At 48.4% G+C, this 21,990-nt stretch overlaps 1 long non-coding RNA gene across 1 annotated transcript in view; it reads right to left on the reverse strand.

The window, feature by feature from the left end:
- LOC140387717 (uncharacterized) overlaps nucleotides 1-21,990 on the reverse strand; it is a 115,377-nt gene that overhangs the window by 48,120 nt on the left and 45,267 nt on the right. Inside the window, exon 3 of the long non-coding RNA XR_011933972.1 lies at nucleotides 13,088-13,284. This is a non-coding gene — a long non-coding RNA (uncharacterized lncRNA). The remainder of the gene's footprint in view (nucleotides 1-13,087; nucleotides 13,285-21,990) is intronic.

Below are 21,990 nucleotides of genomic sequence, written 5' to 3' on the forward strand. Positions count from 1 at the left end.
CTGATACAATTTAAGGTGGTTCACAGAGCGCACTTGACGGGGGCGAGGTTGAGTAGGTTTTTTGAGGTAGAGGACAGATGTGGAAGGTGCTCAGGAAGTCCGCCGAACCATGTCCATATGTTTTGGTCATGCCCAGCACTGGAGGGGTTCTGGAGAGGAGTGACGGGAGCAATATCTCAGGTGGTGAAAGTCCGGGTCAAGCCAAGCTGGGGGCTCGCAATATTTGGAGCAGTGGACGAGCCGGGAGTCCAGGAGGCGAAAGAGGCCGGCATTCTGGCCTTTGCGTCCCTAGTAGCCCGGCGAAGGATCTTGCTAATGTGGAAGGAGGCGAAGCCCCCTTGCGTGGAGGCCTGGATAAACGACATGGCTGGGTTCATAAAGCTGGAGAGGATTAAGTTTGCCTTGAGAGGGTCTGCGCAGAGATTCTACAGGCAGTGGCAACCGTTCCTAGACTATCTCGCGGAGCGTTAGAGGAAGGTCGGTCAGCAGCAGCAGCAACCTGGGGGGGGGGGGGACGTCCTGGGAGGGGGGGGGGAGGGGGGAATTGTCTGGGAGGGTGGATGAGCAAGAGATAACATGAAGGGTTGGGGAAACTGGCACGTGTGGGAGAGAGCCAGTGTACAAAGCTATGTAAACATATCATTTTGCCATGTACATATCTTGCTCTGTGCGGTTTCTTGTTATTTTGTTACGGGGGGGGGGGGGAGGGGGTTATTGTTTGTAAGGGAGAAAAATTGTGTTAAAAAACTTTAATAAATATATATTTTTTAAAAAGTTATTATTGATTTGCAACTCAGTTCTAATCACATTTTACTCTAACTTTGAAGCCTGCCGTGGGCAGAATTGCTCCAACTTAAACCTAGCTTTATTCTCATTCACAGACCCAACTTTTGATCTTGTGCAAACATGTCCCATTTGTTTATTTGGGCTGGAATTCTCTGGCCGCTGGGATTCCCTGTTCCCACTGGAAAAGGCCACTTATTCAGAGCCCTGCAGGGACCCGTCAGGAAGCTCGCAGCTTTAGCTGCAGATTCGGGCCCCCGCACTTCCGTGTCAGAGGCCGCGTCGTGCTCCATGGCAGACTCAGACCGCGGAGCTGGACCTCCCAATCGGCCGCGTGCCCAACACTAATCACCCGCCCAAAAATTGCCCGGTCCCGTATGAGGGCCCCCCCGCCCTTCGATCGGCCCACCCCCAACCATGGCAGCCGCGGACTGAGGCCTCCAGCATTGGCTGCAAGTAAGGGATACCCGGCGCGGCTAACTCTCCGAGAATGCTGCTTTTCAGGGCCCGGAGAATCGGGGAACCGGCGCCAGTCCCAATTCCATGCACAGAACTGGATTCTCCGCCCCAGCGCCGTGTGGAGAATCCAGCCTCTTACCTCAGGTGAACTGCTCATATCTAGAAATTAAGACATAGCATTCCCATACAAATGCCTTGAATGTCAAATTTCTTACTGCTATTTTAAGAGGTATTAGCACAATGAAAATAAAACCCGAAAAGTCTTTTTAAAATAGCTGGGTAAGCAATTTGATAAACTCAACATTTCTATGGTAACACAGTAATTTTCAAGCTTACATTGCCACTCACATTTGCAAGAGAAATGGACTGCATTCTCCGTCGACAGCATCCTCCGCTTCGCTGGCAGCGCACTCATGCCTGCAGATTTCCCGACGACTGGGGTTGCCTACAATGGGAAATCCCATTGGTCGGCTGCCGGGTCAGAGGATCCCGCTGCTGATGGGGGTGCTCCGCACCAGAAATCGGGTGCGGCAGAATGGAGAATCCAGTCCAATGTATTCGTTCACAAGTTTCTACACCAGAGGGTGGAATTGTCTTGACCTGGCAGCAGTGAGTTTTGTGGCAGGCAGGAGTGGAAAATTCAGACAGAGGTCAAAAATTAGATTCCTGCCGATAGGAAATCAGTTTGTAACTGTTCCCTCATCACTTTCATGGTGGGCTGATGGCGGTTCTGATTTCCTGCTTGAGGCACGATCAATTGAACAAAGACTAGAGTTGGATACAGCTGAGGCTTTATTGCTCTAAGATGTGTGGCCTCCCAGAACAGCTGGCGAAATGGCTGCTGAATGGAGGACACGCATATTTATACTCTGCCTACTGGGCGGGGCCAGCAGGCAGGGACTACCGGCGAACCTGTAGTACAGGTCCTACCTTGCATCACCTAATACAGGTGCAACAGTGGTTTATCACACTGCTGATCCATGTCGGGAAAACAGTTTAAAAAAAAAATCATTTACGGGATGTTGGCATCGCTGATTAGGCCAACATTTATTGCCCATTCCTAGTTGCCCTTCAGAAGGTGGTGGTGGATTGCCTTCCTGAACCGCTGCAGTCCTTCAGGTGGAGGTAGACCCACTGTGCTGTTAGGGAGTGAGTTTCAGGATTTTGTCCCATCAACAGCGAAGGAACGGCGATATATTTCCAAGTCAGGGTGGTGAGTGACTTGGGAGGAGAACCTGCAGGTGGTGGGGTTCCCAGGTATCTGCTGTTCTTGTCCTTCTAGATGGTAATGGTCATGGGTTTGAAAGGTGCTGACTAAGGAACCTTGGTGAGTTACTGCAGTGCATCTTGTAGTTGGTACACACGGCTACCTCTGTTCATCGATGATGGAGGGTTTGAATGTTTGTGGAAGGAGAAGCAATCAAGTGTGCTGCTTTGTCCTGGATGGTGTTGAGCTTCTTGAGTGTTGTTGGAGCTGCACCCATCCAGGCAAGTGGAGAGTATTCCATTACACTCCTGACTTGCGCCTTGTAGATGGCTGTCAGACTTTGGGAGGGGTCAGGAGGCGAGTTACTTGCCGTAGGATTCCTAGCCTTTGACCTGACCTGGTAGCCACATATTAATCAGTTCAGTTTCTGATCAATGGTAACCCCCAGGATGTTGATTATGGTAATGCCATTGAATGTCATGGGGTAATGGTTAGATCCTCTCTTGTAGGAGGTAGTCATTGCCTGACACTTGTGTGACATGAATGTAACTTGCCACTTGTCAGCCCAAGCCTGGATATTCTCCAGGTCTTGTTGCATTTGGACACAGACTGCTTCACTATCTGAGTCGCGAATGGTACTGGACATTGTGCAGTCATCCACAAACATCCCCACTTCTGATCTTATGATGGAAGGGAGGTCAATGAGGAAGTAACTGAAGATGGTTGGGCCTAGGACACAGAGTTTGGGTCTAGTTTGCATACTACCATATAATGCTCATAAAAACACTACTTGTCGAAATCACATTTCCCCTCCCAATTACGTGCCGTGCCAGCAGGAAACCAGACATGTTGAAAGCACATTAGGATACAAGAGGCGTGCATTGTCGGTCCTTACTTCATTAATGCCTTCAAGGTAAGTACAACATTTAAAGCCTATGTGTAACAGCGCTGCTCCAGTTTTTCACCAATGCCAGCAAGATGCCTCACTGGTGGGGCTGCAAGGTTGGGCTGCACACTGGGTTCCTCCGTACTCTAGCAGGGTGTGTTCTATGGCCCTCAGACTGGGCTGCATTCTAAAACAGAGACCTGCATTGCGACTGGGAGGTGAGATGGGGAGAGAAGACAGAGACATGGGGTTACTGTGGGGTTCAAGAACGTGGGGAGTGGGGTGGGGAAGAGAGGGAGAAAGAAATGATGGCAGACAGAGGGACGACCAAGAATGGAGAAGCTGCAGCCCGATGGAAGACCAGGTGGCAGACGCAGAAGGGGGTTGGATGGAGGGGAATTGAAGGGAATAGAACATAGAACATTACGGCGCAGTACAGGCCCTTCGGCCCTCGATGTTGCGCCAACCTGTGAAACCACTCTAAAGCCCATCTACACTATTCCCTTATCATCCATATGTCTATCCAATGACCATTTGAATGCCCTTAGTGTTGGCGAGTCCACTACTGTTGCAGGCAGGGCATTCCACGCCCTTACTACTCTCTGAGTAAAGAACCTACCTTTGACATCTGTCTTATATCTATCTCCCCTCAATTTAAAGCTATGTCCCCTCGTGCTAGACATCACCATCCGAGGAAAAAGGCTCTCACTGTCCACCCTATCCAATCCTCTGATCATCTTGTATGCCTCAATTAAGTCACCTCTTAACCTTCTTCTCTCTGATGAAAACAGCCTCAAGTCCCTCAGCCTTTCCTCATAAGATCTTCCCTCCATACCAGGCAACATTCTGGTAAATCTCCTCTGCACCCTTTCCAATGCTTCCACATCCTTCCTATAATGCGGCTACCAGAATTGCACGCAATACTCCAAATGCGGCCGCACCAGAGTTTTGTACAGCTCCAACATGACCTCATGGCTCCGAAACTCAATCTCCCTACCAATAAAAGCTAACACACCATACGCCTTCTTAATAACCCTCTCAACCTGGGTGGCAACTTTCAGAGATCTATGTGCATGGACACCGAGATCTCTCTGCTCATCCGCACTGCCAAGAATCTTATCATTAGCCCAGTACTCTGTCTTCCTGTTATTTCTTCCAAAATGAATCACCTCACACTTTTCTGCATTAAACTCCATTTGCCACCTCAGCCCAGCGTTGCAGCTTATCTATGTTCCTCTGTAACTTGTAACATCCGTCCGCACTGTCCACAACTCCACCGACTTTAGCATCATCTGCAAATTTACTCACCCATCCTTCTACGCCCTCCTCCAGGTCATTTATAAAAATGACAAACAGCAGTGGCCCCAAAACAGATCCTTGTGGTATACCACTAGTAACTGGACTCCAGTCTGAACATTTCCCATCAACCACCATCCTTTGTCTTCTGCCAGCTCGCCAATTTCTGATCCAAACTGCTAAATCACCCTGAATCCCATGCCTCCGTATTTTATGCAGTAGCCTACCGTGGGGAACCTTATCAAACGCTTTACTGAAATCCATATACACCACATCAACTGCTTTACCCTCATCCACCTCTTTGGTCACCTTCTCAAAGAACTCAATAAGGTTTGTGAGGCACAACCTACCCTTCACAAAACCGTGTTGACTATCTCTAATCAAATTATTCCTTTCCAGATGATTATACATCCTATCTCTTATAAACCTTTCCAAGATTTTGCCCACAACAGAAGTAAGGCTCACTGATCTATAGTTACCGGGGTTCCCATACCAGCCTCCCCAAACAGGCGCCGGAATGTGGCGACGAGGGGCTTTTCACAGTAACTTCATTGAAGCCTACTTGTGACAATAAGCGATTTTCATTTCATTTCATTTCATTTCTACTCTCCTTCTTGAACAAGGGGATAACATTTGCTATCCTCCAGTCTTCTGGCACTATCCCTGTAGACAAAGATGACAAAACCCGCGCTTTCCTAAGCCTGCCCCGCCCCCTCTGGCGCAGCTCCTGTCGCGGCCTTGTCTCATTTCCCCCATCCCCGAGCCTCCTCTCCCTCCAGCACCAGCGCCCACCGTCTCGTACGGTCTTCTCACCCGGTCACTTTCCCCATCCCCATCCCTCCCCCAGCCCGTGGAACATTTCCTGCGCGTGATTAACACCCTATCTACAACAAACATCCCCCCCACCCTCACAAACCCTCAGTTTGAGTCCAACTTTTCAGTTTGAATAAAGGTCCAAGCCTCCTCAGGCGTTTCAAAATAGTGGTGTTGATCCTTGTATGTGACCCACAATCGCGCTGGCTGCAGCATTCCGAATCTCACTCCTTTCCGGTGCAGCACCGCCTTGGCCCGGTTGAAACCCGCTCTCCTCTTTGCAACCTCCGTGCTCCAGTCCGGGTATATTCGGATCTCCGCATTCTCCCAGCTGCTGCTCCGCTCTTTCTTGGCCCATTTCAAGACCCTCTCTCTGTCCGTGAAATGGTGAAACCTCACCACAATCGCCCTTGGCGGCTCATTAGCCTTGGGCCTCCTCGCCAGCACCCGGTGTGCCCCATCCAGCTCCAAAGGCCTCGAAGGGGCCTCCGCGCCCATCATCGACTCGAGCATCGTGCTCGCATATGCCCCGGCATCGGCCCCCTCCACTCCTTCAGGGAGACCCAGGATCCAAAGCTTCTTTCTCCTCGACCTGTTCTCCAGGTCTTCGAATTTTCCAGCCCACCTCTTGTGCAGTGCCTCGTGCTCCTCCACCCTCACCGCCAGGCCCAAGATTTCATCCTCGTTCTCATTGACTTTTTTCTGCACCTCCTGGATCTTTACCTCGTGGGCCTTCTGGGTCATCCCTAGTCCTTCAATCGCCGACAGCATAGGCGCCAGCATCTCTTTCCGCAGCTCCTCGAAACAGCGCTTAATGAACTCTTGCAGCTCCGGCCCGCATTCCACTTTATTCCTGGCCGCCGACATTTTGTTTTTCTTCCCTCGCTTCTCCCGCTGCTCCAACGCCACTTTTTTGGCCGTTTCGCTTCTAGTCCTGTCCATAAACGGTGAAGGGGGACCTCACTCTTCCCTTCCCACACGGAACGTCTTCAAAATATTCCCGTTGGGGCTCCTCTAGAGAGCCCAAAAGTCCGTGATCGCGGGAGCTGCCGAATCGTGCGGCTTAGCTCCGCATCGCCGCAACCGAAAGTCCTTGTTCACCGTCTCAAAGAACTCAATAAGGTTGGTGAGGCACGACCTACCCCACACAAAACCGTGTTGACTATCTCTAATCAAATGATTCCTTTCCAGATGATTATACATCCTATCTCTTATAAACCTTTCCAAGATTTTGCCCACAACAGAAGTAAGGCTCACTGATCTATAGTTACCGGGGTTCCCGTACCAGCCTCCCCAAACAGGCGCCGGAATGTGGCGACTAGGCGCTTTTCACAGTAACTTCATTGAAGCCTACTTGTGACAATAAGCGATTTTCATTTCATTTCATTTCATTTCTACTCCCCTTCTTGAACAAGGGGATAACATTTGCTATCCTCCAGTCTTCTGGCACTATTCCTGTAGACAAAGATGACTTAAAGATCAAAGCCAAAGGCTCAGCAATCTCCTCCCTAGCTTCCCAGAGAATCCTGGGATAAATCCCATCCGGCCCAGGGGACTTATCTATTTTCACACTTTCCAGAATTGCTAACACCTCCTCCTTATGAACCTCAAGCCCTTCTAGTCTAGTAGCCTGAATCTCAGTATTCTCCTCGACAACATTGTCTTTTTCCTGTGTGAATACTGACAAAAAATATTCATTTAGCACCTCTCCTATCTCCTCGGACTCCATGCACAACTTCCCACTACTGTCCTTGACTGGCCCTACTCTTACCCTAGTCATTCTTTCATGCCTGACATATCTATAGAAAGCTTTAGGGTTATCCTTGATCCTACCTGCCAAAGACTTCTCATGTCCCCTCCTGGCTCTTCTTAGCTCTCTCTTTAGGTTCTTCCTAGCTAACTTGTAACTCTCAAGCGGCCTAACTGAACCTTCATGTCTCATCTTTACATAAGCCTTCGTCTTCATCTTGACAAGTGTTTCGACTGCTTTAGTAAACTATGGTTCCCTTGCTCGACCCCTTCCTCCCTGCCTGACTTATCAAGGACACGCAGTAGCTGTTCCTTGAACAAGCTCCACATTTCCATTGTGCCCATCCCCTGCAGTTTTCCTCTCCATCTGATGCATCCTAAGTCTTGCCTCATCGCATCATAATTGCCTATCCCCCAGATATAACTCTTGCCCTGCGGCATATACGTATCCATTTCCATCACTAAAGTAAACGTAATCGAATTGTGGTCACTATCACCAAAGTTCTCACCTATCTCCAAATCTAACACCTGTCCTGGTTCATTACCCAGTACCAAATTCAATATGGCCTCGCCTCTCGTTGGCCTATCTACATACTGTGTCAGGAAACCCTAATGCACACATTGGACTAAAACAGACCCATCTAAAGTACTCGAACTATAGCGTTTCCAGTCAATATTTGGAAAGTTAAAGTCCCCCATAACAACTACCCTGTTGCTTTCGCTCCTATCCAGAATCATCTTTGCAATCCTTTCCTCTACATCTCTGGAACTTTTCGGAGGCCTATAGAAAACCCCTAACAGGGTGACCTGAGGTATTATGTGACTGTGGCATAAGTGGGATGGGTTGCACAAAGACTCATGGCTGGTTGAGGGGGGTGGGGGGGGGGGGGGGGTGTCTGTATATAATCAGTGAAGAAGGAATGGGAGGGTTCATCAAAAGACAGTTATAGTCCCTGGTGTGGAGCCAAGAGGTCGGTGTGAGAGATTAAAGGCAGTTCTGGAATTTTGTGGATCTCATATCATAGAATCCCTACAGTGTCATTAGGCCCACAGAGTCTGCACCGGTCCTCTGAAAGGGCACCCTACCTAGGCCCACTCCCCGTCACCCCATTTAACCTGCTCTTCTATGGACATTAAGCAGCAGTTTAGCATGGCCAATCCACTTAACCTGCACATCTTTGGACTGTGGGAGGAAACCAGAGCACCTGGAGGAAACCCACGCAGACCCGGGGAGAACGTGCAGACTCCACACAGACAGTCTTGCAAGATCGGAATTTAACTCGGATCCCTAGAACTGTGAGGCAGCAGTGCAACCACTGTGCCACCATACTAATGGTGCGAGAATAAAGACAGTCCTTGGGCTTTGATGGTCATTCTATAGGGGCTATGTATGGCATGCACGTCATAGTCCTGCTTCAGAGAGGGACAAGGCCTGTGTTCTCAATTGGAATAAGGCACAGCTTGGTGTGAAGGACATGTTCATGGTCTTATAGTCTGTGGTGATGAGGTTGTCTGGCTTGATACTGAGCTGCAGGTGGGATGACCATGGCTAGGGGAGACACCTGCAGCCTGTAAATGGGAACAATGTAATAAAGTTGGAGAGCATTTTCATAGCTCTCCAGTGGGAGGGGTTCACCTCTGTATGTGACCGTGCACACAGACTTGAGAAGGGAGGTGTGGGGTACACATGGAGCATGGGAAGATGAACAATGATGGGTTCAGGGTGGATTTACAATGGGATCCAGGGTAACTAGGGATATTGCACTGTACTACTTTATCTTGGCCGAGATTTTAGTTTTTCGCAGAACTGCAGTGGGGGGGGGGGAAGCTAGACGTGAGTATACTAAATGACTCAATGCATTAACAAGCACTTTACACCAATTATCAACAGTGGAGAGAAGATGACAAATAGAACCAATGGTTTGCACTGAATTATGGTAGAAGACAAATAAAGGGTGCGATTCAGCCACCGGAGAGGCCCAAATTAGGTTTTGCGCCAATGCTGGGCCGATTGCAAGTCACTTGACTCGCTATGCCCAGCACGATATGGATCACGCCCTCCAGTGAGGACGTGAGCCAGATGAAATTTAAATGAGCCATTGGGCTCATTTAAATATGCAGACGCTGCATTCACCCGGGAGTCACTGGCAAGGACACAGCGAGGTGCCAATTATTACTGGTTTACATAAGCGTTGACCAAGCATGATAGCATCTCCGGAGGGAGGGAGAGAATCTCGGAGGACATTGGGGCTACTGGAGTACAGGGTAGGGTAGCGCACTGGCAACCCTAGTATGCCAACTGGCAACACTGACAGTGCAATCCTGACACTGCCATGGCGTCAGGGCATTTCCTGGACGCCAGGATGCCCAGTTGGCACTGTCAAGGGTAAGGGCCTGTGAGGGGCCATGCTCATGAAATGTGGGAGGGTAATGCCCATGACTGGGGGGATGGGATTGCCCAAGGTTGGGCTGTGGGGGATCCTCAAGCTCACTTAGAGATCGGGGCACCCTTTCAAAATGGCGCCCCGATCTCTGAGGAGCCGGTCTTGCCGGCAAATTCTGCTCCCCACTGCAGTACAATATTGTGGGCAGGTCCGGGCAGAAATTCCCTGAGGTCAAAATATGGGTGAATACTGGGGGGGGGGGGGGGGGGGGGGGGGCGACCGCGCGCGGCACCACCATCCCAACCCCTGGATCCTGTTTATCTGTTCTGGAGGCAACCCTAGCCTTATGTCTGCCCCACCTACAACCCATAACCCACATCAAATATTGAGGCCTCTGGCCGTGCGGCTGAACCCTGTTGTTGATAGGGAATTGACAATCGTGGTTAAGTGACCACTTCACACAACCCAAGTGGATTCCCATGGTGTGGGGTTATTGCCCAGTATCCCAATCACATCTTGATGCCTGGACAATGTGCTTGAACATGGCGGGAGGCCATACACAAGCAGCAGCAACATCGGAACACCCATGGAATGGGACAGCTCCGGGGATATGTCCTCAGCTGGAAGGTAGGTGAGTGCCACGGGGTGGGGGAGTTGACTAGAGAGATGGGCCAAGGGTTCGGAGGTCGGCCCGCATTGCAGAAGTGACAGAGGCATCATAGTACTTGTGCACAAGGGTGTTTATTGTGTGTAACAATTCCTCCCTCCCCAACCTAAACCTCCCCACCCCGTCCACCCTGCCCCGTTGCCCTCAGCGATCCTCGATTTTATTGACCCTCCTAGCTCTACCATTATGTTTCAGTGAGTCCCCAGGATGCGCATCTGCGGTGGAGGCAGCCAGCTGCTTACCTCGTCCTGTGGCCTTCGATGCCCTGGAGGGGCCCGGCTCACTTGTATGCAGCACATGCACAGCCATATCATCCTGTCCTGTGTGCTGGCTGTGAGATGCGACCTCATCAGAGTGGGGGAGCTGGTGGCCACAGTTGGCACTCCATGGGACAGGTCCGGGTAGCCACCCAGCACCCCCTCAATCTGTTCAGTGCCCATAGGGCCCTGGGGTTTACCTTGGGACGGAGGGGCAGCTGGCTGGAGCCCCGGCTGCCCCTGAATCATCTGGCTCTGGCAGCCCTGGCGGCTTTCCAATGTCTGCACCATCGTGTCAATGCCCCTCAGTAATTGGGCCATGCTCTGCAGCACCTCAGCAATGCCCACCTGCGACTGGAACAAGCTCCGCACTGCCTCGGCCATTCCCATCTGAGCGGGAACTTCATCAAGGTCAGCCTGGTGCTGGGTGACATCCCCCAGCGAGCTGGACATTCTGCCAAGACTCTCAGCCATGTCCGTCACAGACTGCGCAATGCCTTGGGACCTTCACTAATGGTGCCGACGTCGTGCACCAGGCTCTCCACCTCAGTCGCCATCCTCGCAGTGTTGGCCTCGTTGCCATGCATTGCCGGTGTCAACTCCTGAGCCCGTAGCCTTTGGGACTCCTCCAAGCGGCTATGGAGGTGCTGGAGTGTCGCTGACATCTTCCTCTGAATGTCGTGGCCGACCCCCAACGTCTCCATCAGATCCGGGATGACCTCTTCAACAGGCTCAACATCAGGCTGGGACCCGGCAGGCCTTCGACTGCTGTCTCACCTGGGGGTTCCTGCCTCCACATGATGTGCATCAGTAGCAGTGTGGTGCTTACCAGATTGTGCTCCAGAAGCCTGACCACTAGCATTTCTCACCGAGGTGTGTGTATCTGCGCTCGTGGAGGGTGGGGATGACAGCTGGGCTGCCTCGGTCGTGTCTTCCTCAGAGTTCTCCTCCGTGGTGTTTTCGTGGGAGGCTGGAGAGGGTGCCACCCAGGATGGGCCGGTGCCGTCGGCTGGAGGATCTGTGGGAGACTGGATATGTGGTCAGTGGAAGGGATGGGTCAGTCAGTAAAGCAAACTCATGTTTAACAGGTCCTTTGGCTGGGGCCCAGCGATTCCTCACCTCTGCGGCGTCCTCCAGCCTCCGCGTTGGTGACTACTCTGTCCTCGGCCCCCCAGTCACCTCCATGGCACGCACTTCGAAGGTGGTGAGGTTTTTTGGTCTGGCACACCACCGCCTGTCTGGGCCCTCTCCCGGACATTGTGGGAGAGCTTTTCCTGAGGAGACACGGAGAGGGCATCATTAGCCACATGCGTGGTTCACCATGGTAGAAGAGGAGGTGTGAAGGAAGGGTTGGGGGGTTGAGGGAGAGCGGGGTGTGTGAACAGAGGGTTGAAGGGAGAGTGGGGGTGGAGAGATGTTTGGGGGTGGCATGGAGAGTTGGGGGATGGATGCTGGAGTGGGGACAGGAAGGCCTCAGGGGTGGATGGAGGGGTGTTGGTGTTCATGCTGCTCAGTGTAGATCGTTGACCTTTTTCCGGCACTGAAGACAAGTCCTCCTGGTCACACTCCCAGCCGCTGCCACCTCTTCCCAGGCAGCACTGGCTACCCTATGGCTGACCCTTCGGGGCCTTTGGGGGAACAGGACATCTTTCCTCTGTCATGTGAGAGTACCTTTAAGAAATAGGTGTTTATCAAATAGCTGCAGTGATGTCAGAGTGTGGGTGGAGCTGGGCTGTTTGTCTGCTTTACTTTCGCTTTGGGCTGCCAGCTACAGGGTGTTTGGTTTTGTTTTGCAGATTGGGGGCTGCATCCAGAGAAACAAGGTGTAATTCTGATCTCCCTCTGTATGAAAAGAATACCTTCAGGTCACTTGCTAATTTAACAGTGATAGCTGCTCGCAGTTGAGAATTTAAACCTGTTGTCTTTCTGTTACAAGGGTCTGGCAGAACCAGTGGGAAACTCCCTGAAAAACCCGCCACAAATTAACTTGAAATGTTTTGGGAGATTCGCGCCCACAAGTACCATTTCTGACACAAAACACAAAAATAGTGTTTGAGCCAAATGATAAATGTACAGTATGACACTAGATGATAGTAAAGGATAAAAATGAAAAAAGTGTGCCAATCTCTTCTATTGGTTTGTCTCTTGCACTCCAAGTCATCTTTCACTACAATGATCATACAGTCCTTGTCATCCCCAATTCTCACTTCTTTGTGCATCAACGTGTATTTGTATAGCACTTCTAATGTAGTAAAACATTCCAAACTGTCATAGGAGCGTTATCAAAGAAAATTGGACACCGAGCCACATAATGAGATATTAGGGCAGATGACCAAAATTTTAGTCAAGTAGTCAAATTTTGAGGATTGGTCTCAACGAGGAAAGAAAGGCAGAGAGGTTTACGGACGGATTTCAAGAGCTTGGAGCCTAGACAATTGAAAGCATGATCGCCAGTGGTGGAGCAATTATTATCAAAGATGCTCCAGAAGCCAACATTGAAGGATTTCAGGCAGTGTCAGTTTCATTTATAAATCATTTTGGAATTTTTTTATAATATTGATCCTCTCACATACATGAGTCACGTACCATCATTAACAGTCTCAAAGAGGCTTCCTTGTGGCCTGGGAAATTCAGCTGCAACAATCTTGTCGACATCATATTTGATTCATATTTATTTCTGTCCCATTCCATCAATTTTCCCTCAGACCTTCAATGCTCCTGTAGCTGAGAAATAATTCCATCTCTCCAAGAGTATTACGTTGGGCAGAGGTTGGTGGGAAACTCTGGAACAGAGGAATACGTTGGCAAATTACATAGGGCATTGGAACTAGGAAGCACCTTTATCCTGTCCTATGATTGGAAAGAAAATTCCTTATACTCATGATCACAATACTTCCCGTTTCTCAGACTCCCAAGGGTACCATTGGAAGAACATATCTATAGGAATTGATGAAATTATAGAATCTTAAATCACAAGTTGCCATGCAGCCTTTCAGACCTGTGGCAGCTATTTAAAAAGCTGATTTAGTCCCATATCCTGGCATTTTCTTGTAACTCTGCAAATTTGTCCTCTTCAAGGGTGTGCATTTTCAGGGGCTGGTTTAGCAGACCAAGGCCAGGCCAGCAGCACAGTTCAATTCCCGTACCAGCCTCCCCAAAGAGGTGCCGGAATGTGGTGACTAGGGGCTTTTTACAGTAACTTCATTGAAGCCTACTTGTGACAATAAGCGATTTTCATTTCATTTCATTTTAGAAGTTATGCGGCATCTGATTTTCCCATTTTTGAAGATAGTGTGTACCAGATCTTAAAAACACTCTGGATGAAGAAATGTCGCTTAGATTCTGTTAATTATTTCAGTACCAGCCCTCCTGCGAGATGGAAGTTCCCCCATAATTGCTCTAAAAAACCCCACTCAATTTAAATGCCTCTTAGGTTTCCCCATAACCGTTGCTGCTCTAAGGAAACAATTCTGATTTCTCCCAATCTATCCATGTCACTACACAGCAACATCTAAACTATTCAGGCTTGGGTTCATAAGTGGCAAGCAGGGATGAAAATGGAAAGCTGAAAGGGCTTTAAACTCGAAGGGGGCAGTTCAAGAGAGGATATGCAAATTTACCAAGCAAAAGGAAATTACAGCATTACAAGGCAGCTACTTAGGCAATGATACCCAGAGTGTGACAGGGAGTGAAAGAGTGTGCGAACATAAAAGACAGAAGAAAATAGGGTCAAAAAGGGGAAAAATGATAACAAGGCAAAATTAATGACTCTTTACTTGAATACATGTAGCATTTGGCACAAAATAAATGAATTAACAGCACAAATTGAGGTTATGATCTTATAGCCATTACAGAGACATGGTTATAAGGAGATCACGGGCAGCACGGTAGCATTGTGGATAGCACAATTGCTTCACAGCTCCAGGGTCCCAGGTTCGATTCCCGGCTTGGGTCACTGTCTGTGCGGAGTCTGCACGTTCTCGCCGTGTCTGCGTGGGTTTCCTCCGGGTGCTCCGGTTTCCTCCCACAGTCCAAAGATGTGCAGGTTAGGTGGATTGGCCATGATAAATTGCCCTTAATGTCCAAAATTGCCCTTAGTGTTGGGTGGGGTTACTGGGTCATGGGGATAGGGTGGAGGTGTTGACCTTGGGTAGGGTGCTCTTTCCAAGAGCCGGTGCAGACTCGATGGGCCGAATGGCCTCCTTCTGCACTGTAAATTCTATGATGATGTTAATCTATGAAAACTGGGAACTAAATATTCAGGGTATGTGACTTTTTGTAAGGGCAGGCAAGAAGGAAAGAGTCGATGAGTAGCTTTGCCAGTACAAGATGGAACAAGTACAATAGCAAGAAATTACATCCGATCGGCAGATGTAGAATCCACATCGGAAGATGTAGAATCCAGGTTGGTAGCGGATCGTAAGGTTTTTGGAGCAGCTTGCAACAGAGCCCACTAGGGAACAAGCAATTCTGGATTTGGCGATGTGTAATGAGACATACTTGATTAGGAAACTTAAGGTGATGGAACTCTTTTTAAAAATAAATTTAGATTACCCAATTATTTTTTCCAATTAAGGGGCAATTTAGCGTGGCCTTAATAGTGTGGCCGACTCTGCACATTTTTGGGTTGTGGGGGTGAAACCCACGCAGACACGGGGAGAATGCGCAAACTCCACAAGGACAGTGACCCAGAGCCCGGATCGAACCTGGGACCTCAGCGCCGTGAGGCCGCTGTGCTAACCACTAGGCCATCGTGATGGAACTCTTAGGGGGCAGTGACCACAATATGATAGAATTTACTCTGCAGTTTGAGAGGGAGAAGCTGGAATCAGATGTAACAGTTCCAAAATTGAATAAAGATAACTACAAAGACATGAGGGAGGAGCTGGCCAGAGTTGATTGGAAGGGCAGCCAGTGGGGAACAGTTGAACAGCAATGGCAGGAGTTTTTGGTGGTTATTCCGGAGGCACAACAGAAAGTCATCCCAAGGAGAAGGAAACATCCCAAAGGCAGGACAAGGCATCCAAGGACAGCATAAAAGCAAAGCAAAAAGTAGACAACGCGGTGAGGTTTAGTGGGAAGCCAGAGCATTGGGAAGCCTTTAAAAGCAAGCAGAGAACAAAAAAAAGCAATAAGGAGGGAGAAGATTAAATATGAGCGTAAGCTAGCTAGTAATATAAAAGAAAATTGCAAGAGCTTTCTTTCAATATATAAAAGGTAAGAGAGAGGCAAGAATGGACATTGGACCACTGGAAAATGAGGCTGGAGAAGTAGTAATAGAGAATAAAGACATGGCAGAGGAACTGAATAGTTACTTTGCATCAGTCTTCACAGTGGAAGACACCAGTAGCAAACCAGAAATTCAAGAGAGTCAGGGGGCAGTGGTGAGTGTAATGACTATCACTCAGAAGGTGCTGAGGAAACAGAAAGGTCTGAAGGTGGATGCATGACCTTGACTGGATAGACTACACCCCGGGGTTCTGAAGGAGATAGCTGAGGAGATTGTGCTGGCATTGGTGGTGATCTGTCAGGAATCACTGGAGCAGGGAGGGTCCCAGAGGACTGGAAAATGGCTAATGTAACCCCCTGTTTAAGAAGGAAGGGAAGCAGAGGACAGGAAATTATAGGCTGGTTAGCCTGACTTTGGTTGTTGGTAAGACTTTAGAGTCTATTATTAAGGATGAGATTGCAGAGTACTTAGAAATGCATGGCAAAATAGGACTGAGTCAGCACAGATTCGTCAAGGAGAGGTCATGCCTGACAAATCTGATGGAATTCTTTGTTGAGGTGACGAGGAAGTTAGACAAAGAAGAACCAGTGAATGTGATCTATTTGGATTTCCAGAAGGCCTATAATAAGGTTCCGTACGGGATGCTGCTAAATAAGATAAGAGCCCACGGTGTTAGGGGCAAGTTACTGGCTTGGAGCTTTGTACACTCCCAGTGAGACAGAAAGGACACATTAGAGTGAAGCACATCGAAGAGTGAGTTTGGGAGCTGGGAATTTGAAGCTAGGTGGGAATTCGAGGCTGGGTGGGAGAAGGTGCTTTTTATCCCTTGATTTGGTACTCTCAAATTTCCAGTGAATGGCCTTGCCCTGCTCCAGGTGACTGTAAGGAAGAAAGTTGATTGGTGAGTAGCAGGTAAGGCAGAGAAGTCCTTAACTTCTACTGCTTCTAATACTTTCTTGGTTTCTAATCTGTAAGGGTAGTACAAGGACCAGGAAAGAAGGGTCATAGTGAACTGGATTTAATCTAATATAAAGTACTCTCCAAGGTTTAATTTAATTTAAAGACGTAAACAATGGCCGGAGAGCTCAAAGTCTTGGTTTGCTCCTCTTGCTCCATGTGCATAGGACATCTATGTGCAGAGCCACAAGAGTTGGGTGAGATCCTGAATGAATATTTCTCATCGGTATTCACGGTGGAGAAAGGCATGGATGTTAGGAAACTAAGGGAAATAAATAGTGATGTCTTGAGAAGTGTGCATATTACAGAGGAGGAGGTGCTAGAAGTCTTAAAGCGCATCAAGGTAGATAAATCCCCGGGACCTGATGAAATGTATCCCAGGATGTTGTGGGAGGCTAGGGAGGAAATTGCGGGTCCCCTAACAGAGATATTTGAATCATCGGCAGCCACAGGTGAGGTGCCTGAAGATTGGAGAGTGGCGAATGTTGTGCCCTTGTTTAAGAAGGGCAGCAGGGAAAAGCCTGGGAACTACAGACCGGTGAGCCTAACGTCTGTAGTAGGTAAGTTTCTAGAAGGTATTCTGAGAGACAGGATCTACAAGCATTTAGAGAGGCAAGGACTGATTCGGAGCAGTCAGCATGGCTTTGTGCGTGGAAAATCATGTCTCACAAATTTGATTGAGTTTTTTGGGGGGGTGACCAAGAAGGTAGATGAGGGCAGTGCAGTAGACGTTGTCTACATGGACTTTAGCAAAGCCTTTGACAAGGTACCGCATGGTAGGTTGTTGCAGAAGGTTAAAGCTCACGGGATCCAGGGTGAGGTTGCCAATTGGATTCAAAATTGGCTGGACGACAGAAGGCAGAGGGTGGTTGTAGAGGGTTGTTTTTCAAACTGGAGGTCTGTGAACAGTGGTGTGCCTCAGGGATCGGTGCTGGGTCCACTGTTATTTGTGATTTATATTAATGATTTGGATGAGAATTTAGGAGGCATGGTTAGTAAGTTTGCAGATGACACCAAGATTGGTGGCACAGTGGATAGTGAAGAAGGTTATCTAGGATTGCAACGGGATCTTGATCAATTAGGCCAGTGGGCCGACGAATGGCAGATGGAGTTTAATTTAGATAAATGTGAGGTGATGCATTTTGGCAGATCGAATCAGGCCAGGACCTACTCAGTTAATGGTATGGCGTTGGGGAGAGTTATAGAACAAAGAGATCTAGGAGTACAGGTTCATAGCTCCTTGAAGGTGGAGTCGCAGGTGGACAGGGTGGTGAAGAAGGCATTCGGCATGCTTGGTTTCATTGGTCAGAACATTGAATACAGGAGTTGGGACGTCTTGTTGAAGTTGTACAAGACATTGGTACGGCCACACTTGGAATACCGTGTGCAGTTCTGGTCACCCTATTATAGAAAGGATATTATTAAACTAGAAAGAGTGCAGAAAAGATTTACTAGGATGTTGCCGGGACTTGATGGTTTGAGTTATAAGGAGAGGCTGGATAGACTGGGACTTTTTTCCCTGGAGCGTAGGAGGCTTAGGGGTGATCTTATAGAGGTCTATAAAATAATGAGGGGCATAGATAAGGTAGATAGTCAACATCTTTTCCCAAAGGTAGGGGAGTCTAAAACTAGAGGGCATAGGTTTAAGGTGAGAGGGGAGAGATTCAGAAGGGCCCAGAGGGGCAATTTCTTCACTCAGAGGGTAGTGAGTGTCTGGAATGGTCTTTTAAAAAGCATTTAGATAGTTACATGGGTAAGATGGGTATAGAGGGTTATGGGCCAAGTGCGGGCAACTGAGACTAGCTTAATGGTAAAAACTGGGCGGCATGGACTGGTTGGGCCGAAGGGCCTGTTTCCATGCTGTAAACTTCTATGATTCTAACTTCTATGATTCTATGGCAGGCCAGGGACAGTTCCAGTTCCCTGGGTCAGCATGTGAGCGGGAAGTGTCTCCAGCTACAGTTCCTGAAAGCTCGTGTTTCAGAGCTGGAGCGGCGGTGGGGGACACTGTGGCGCATCTGTGAGGCAGAGAGTATCGTAGATAGCACGTATAGAGAGGTGGTCACACCGCAGACTCAGACTCCGCAGACAGGAAGGGAATGGGTGACCACCAGACAGATCAAGAGAGAACAAAGAACAAAGAAAAGTACAGCACAGGAACAGGCCCGTCGGCCCTCCAAGCCCGTGCCGACCATGCTGCCCGACTAAACTACTATCCTCTACACTTCCTGGGTCCGTATCCCTCTATTCCCATCCTATTCATGTATTTGTCAAGTTGCCCCTTAAATGTCACTATCGTCCCTGCAACAGCCACCTCCTCTGGCAGTGTGTTCCAGGCACCCACTACCCTGTGTAAAAAGCTTGCCTCGTACATCTACTCTAAACCTTGCCCCTCGCACCTTAAACCTATGCCCCCTAGTAATTGGCCCCTCTACCCTGGGGAAAAGCCTCTGACTATCCACTCTGTCTATGCCCCTCATAATTTTGTAGACCTCTATCAGGTCGCCCCCCTCAACCTCCGACGTTTCAGTGAGAACAAAGCGAGTTTATTCAACCGCTCCTCATAGCTAATGCCCTCCATACCAGGCAACATCCTGGTAAATCCCTTCTGCACCCTCTCTAAAGCCTCCACATCCTTCTGGTAGTGTGGCGACCAGAATTGAACACTGTATTCCAAGTGTGGCCTAACTAAGGTTCTATACAGCTGCAACATGACTTGCTAATTCTTATACTCAAAATGCCCCGGCCAATGAAGGTAAGCATGCCGTATGCCTTCTTGACTACCTTCTCCACCTGTGTTGCCCCTTTCAGTGACCTGTGGACCTGTACACCTAGATCTCTCTGACTTTCAATACTCTTGAGGGTTCTACCATTCACTGTATATTCCCTACCTGCGTTAGATCTTCCAAAATGCATGACCTCACATTTAGAACATAAGAACTAGGAGCAGTAGTAGGCCACCTGGCCCCTTGAGCCTGCTCCACCATTCAATGAGATCATGGCTGATCTTTTGTGGACTTTCCGGCCCGAACACCATTACCCTTAATCCCTTTATTCTTCAAAAAAACTATCTATCTTTATCTTAAAAACATTTAATGGAGGAGCCTCTACTGCTTCACTGGGCAAGGAATTCCATAGATTCACAACCCTTTGAGTGAAGAAGTTCCTCCTAAACTCAGTCCTAAATCTACTTCCCCTTATTTTGAGGCTATGCCCCCTAGTTCTGCTTTCACCCGCCAGTGGAAACAACCTGCCTGCATCTATCCTATCTATTCCCTTCATAATTTTATATGTTTCTCTAAGATTCCCCCCTCATCCTTCTAAATTCCAATGAGTACAGTCCCAGTCTACTCAACCTCTTCTCGTAATCCAGCCCCTTCAGCTCTGGGATTAACCTTGTGAATCTCCTCTGCACACCCTCCAGTGCCAGTATGTCCTTTCTCAAGTAAGGAGAGCAAAACTGAACACAATACTCCAGGTGTGGCCTCACTAACACCTTATACAATTGCAGCATAACCTCCCTAGTCTTAAACTCCATCCCTCTAGCAATGAAGGACAAAATTCCATTTGCCTTCTTAATCACCCGTTGCACCTGTAAACCAACTTTTTGCGACTCATGCACTAGCACACCCAGGTCTCTCTGCACAGCAGCATGTTTTAATATTTTATCATTTAAATAATAATCCCTTTTGCTGTTATTCCTACCAAAATGGATAACCTCACATTTGTCAACATTGTATTCCATCTGCCAGACCCTAGCCCATTCACTTAACCTATCCAAATCCCTCTGCAGACTTCCAGTATCCTCTGCACTTTTTGCTTTACCACTCATCTTAGTGTTGTCTGCAAACTTGGACACATTGCCCTTGGTCCCCAACTCCAAATCATCTATGAAAATTGTGAACAATTGTGGGCCCAACACTGATCCCTGAGGTACACCACTAGCTACTGATTGCCAACCAGAGAAACACACATTAATCCCCACTCTTTGCTTTCTATTAATTAACTAATCCTCTATCCATGCTACTACTTTCCCCTTAATGCCATGCATCTTTATCTTATGCAGCAACCTTTTGTGTGGCACCTTGTCAAAGGCTTTCTGGAAATCCAGATATACCACATCCATTGGCTCCCCGTTATCTACCGCACTGGTAATGTCCTCAAAAGATTCCACTAAATTAGTTAGGCACGACCTGCCCTTTATGAACCCATGCTGCGTCTGCCCAATGGGACAATTTCCATCCAGATCCCTCGCTATTTCTTCCTTGATGATAGATTCCAGCATCTTCCCTACTACCGAAGTTAAGCTCACTGGCCTATAATTACCCGCTTTCTGCCTACCTCCTTTTTTAAACAGTGGTGTCACGATTGCTAATTTCCAATTTGTCCGGATTAAACTCCATCTGCCATCTCTCCGCCCAAGTCTCCAAACGATCTAAATCCTGCTGTATCCTCTGACAGTCCTCATCGCTATCCGCAATTCCACCAACCTTTGTGTCGTCTGCAAACTTACTAATCATAGAATGTACAGTGCAGAAGGAGGCCATTCGGCCCATCGCCTCGTCTTTTTGGATCTCAATGTGACCCAGGCTATCTACACACGCTTCTCCAGACTCAACATCCACCAATTCCTTCTCTTTGGTGAATACTGATGCAAAGTATTCATTTAGTACCTCGCCCATTTCCTCTGGCATAGATTCCCTTGCTTATCCTTCAGTGGGCCAACCCTTTCCCTGGCTACCCTCTTGCTTTTTATGTACGTGTAAAAAGCCTTGGGATTTTCCTTAACCTTATTTGCCAATGACTTTTTGTGATCCCTTCTAGCCCTCCTGACTCCTTGCTTAAGTTCCTTCCTCCTTTCCTTATATTCCACACAGGCATTGTCTGTTCCCAGCCTTTTAGCCCTGACAAATGCCTCCTTTTTCTTTTTGATGAGGCCAAGGTTTCGTTATCCAAGGTTCCGAAATTTTCCATATATATCCTTCTTCCTCACAGGAACATGCCGGTCCTGAATTCCTTTCAACTGACACTTGAAAGCCTTCCACATGTCAGATGTTGATTTACCCTCAAACATCCGCCCCCAATCTAGGTTCTTCAGTTCCTGCCTAATATTGTTATAATTAGCCTTCCCCCAATTTAGCACATTCACCCTCGGACCACTTTTATCCTTGTCCACCAGCACTTTAAAACTTACTGAATTCCCGAAATGCTCCCCTATTGAAACTTCTACCACCTGGCCGGGCTCATAGATAAGCGTTTCTGTGGCCGCAAACCAAGATGGTATGTTGCCTCCCTGGTGCTA

Source organism: Scyliorhinus torazame, chromosome 13 (genome assembly GCF_047496885.1).
Source record: "Scyliorhinus torazame isolate Kashiwa2021f chromosome 13, sScyTor2.1, whole genome shotgun sequence".
Lineage (NCBI taxonomy): Eukaryota > Metazoa > Chordata > Chondrichthyes > Carcharhiniformes > Scyliorhinidae > Scyliorhinus > Scyliorhinus torazame.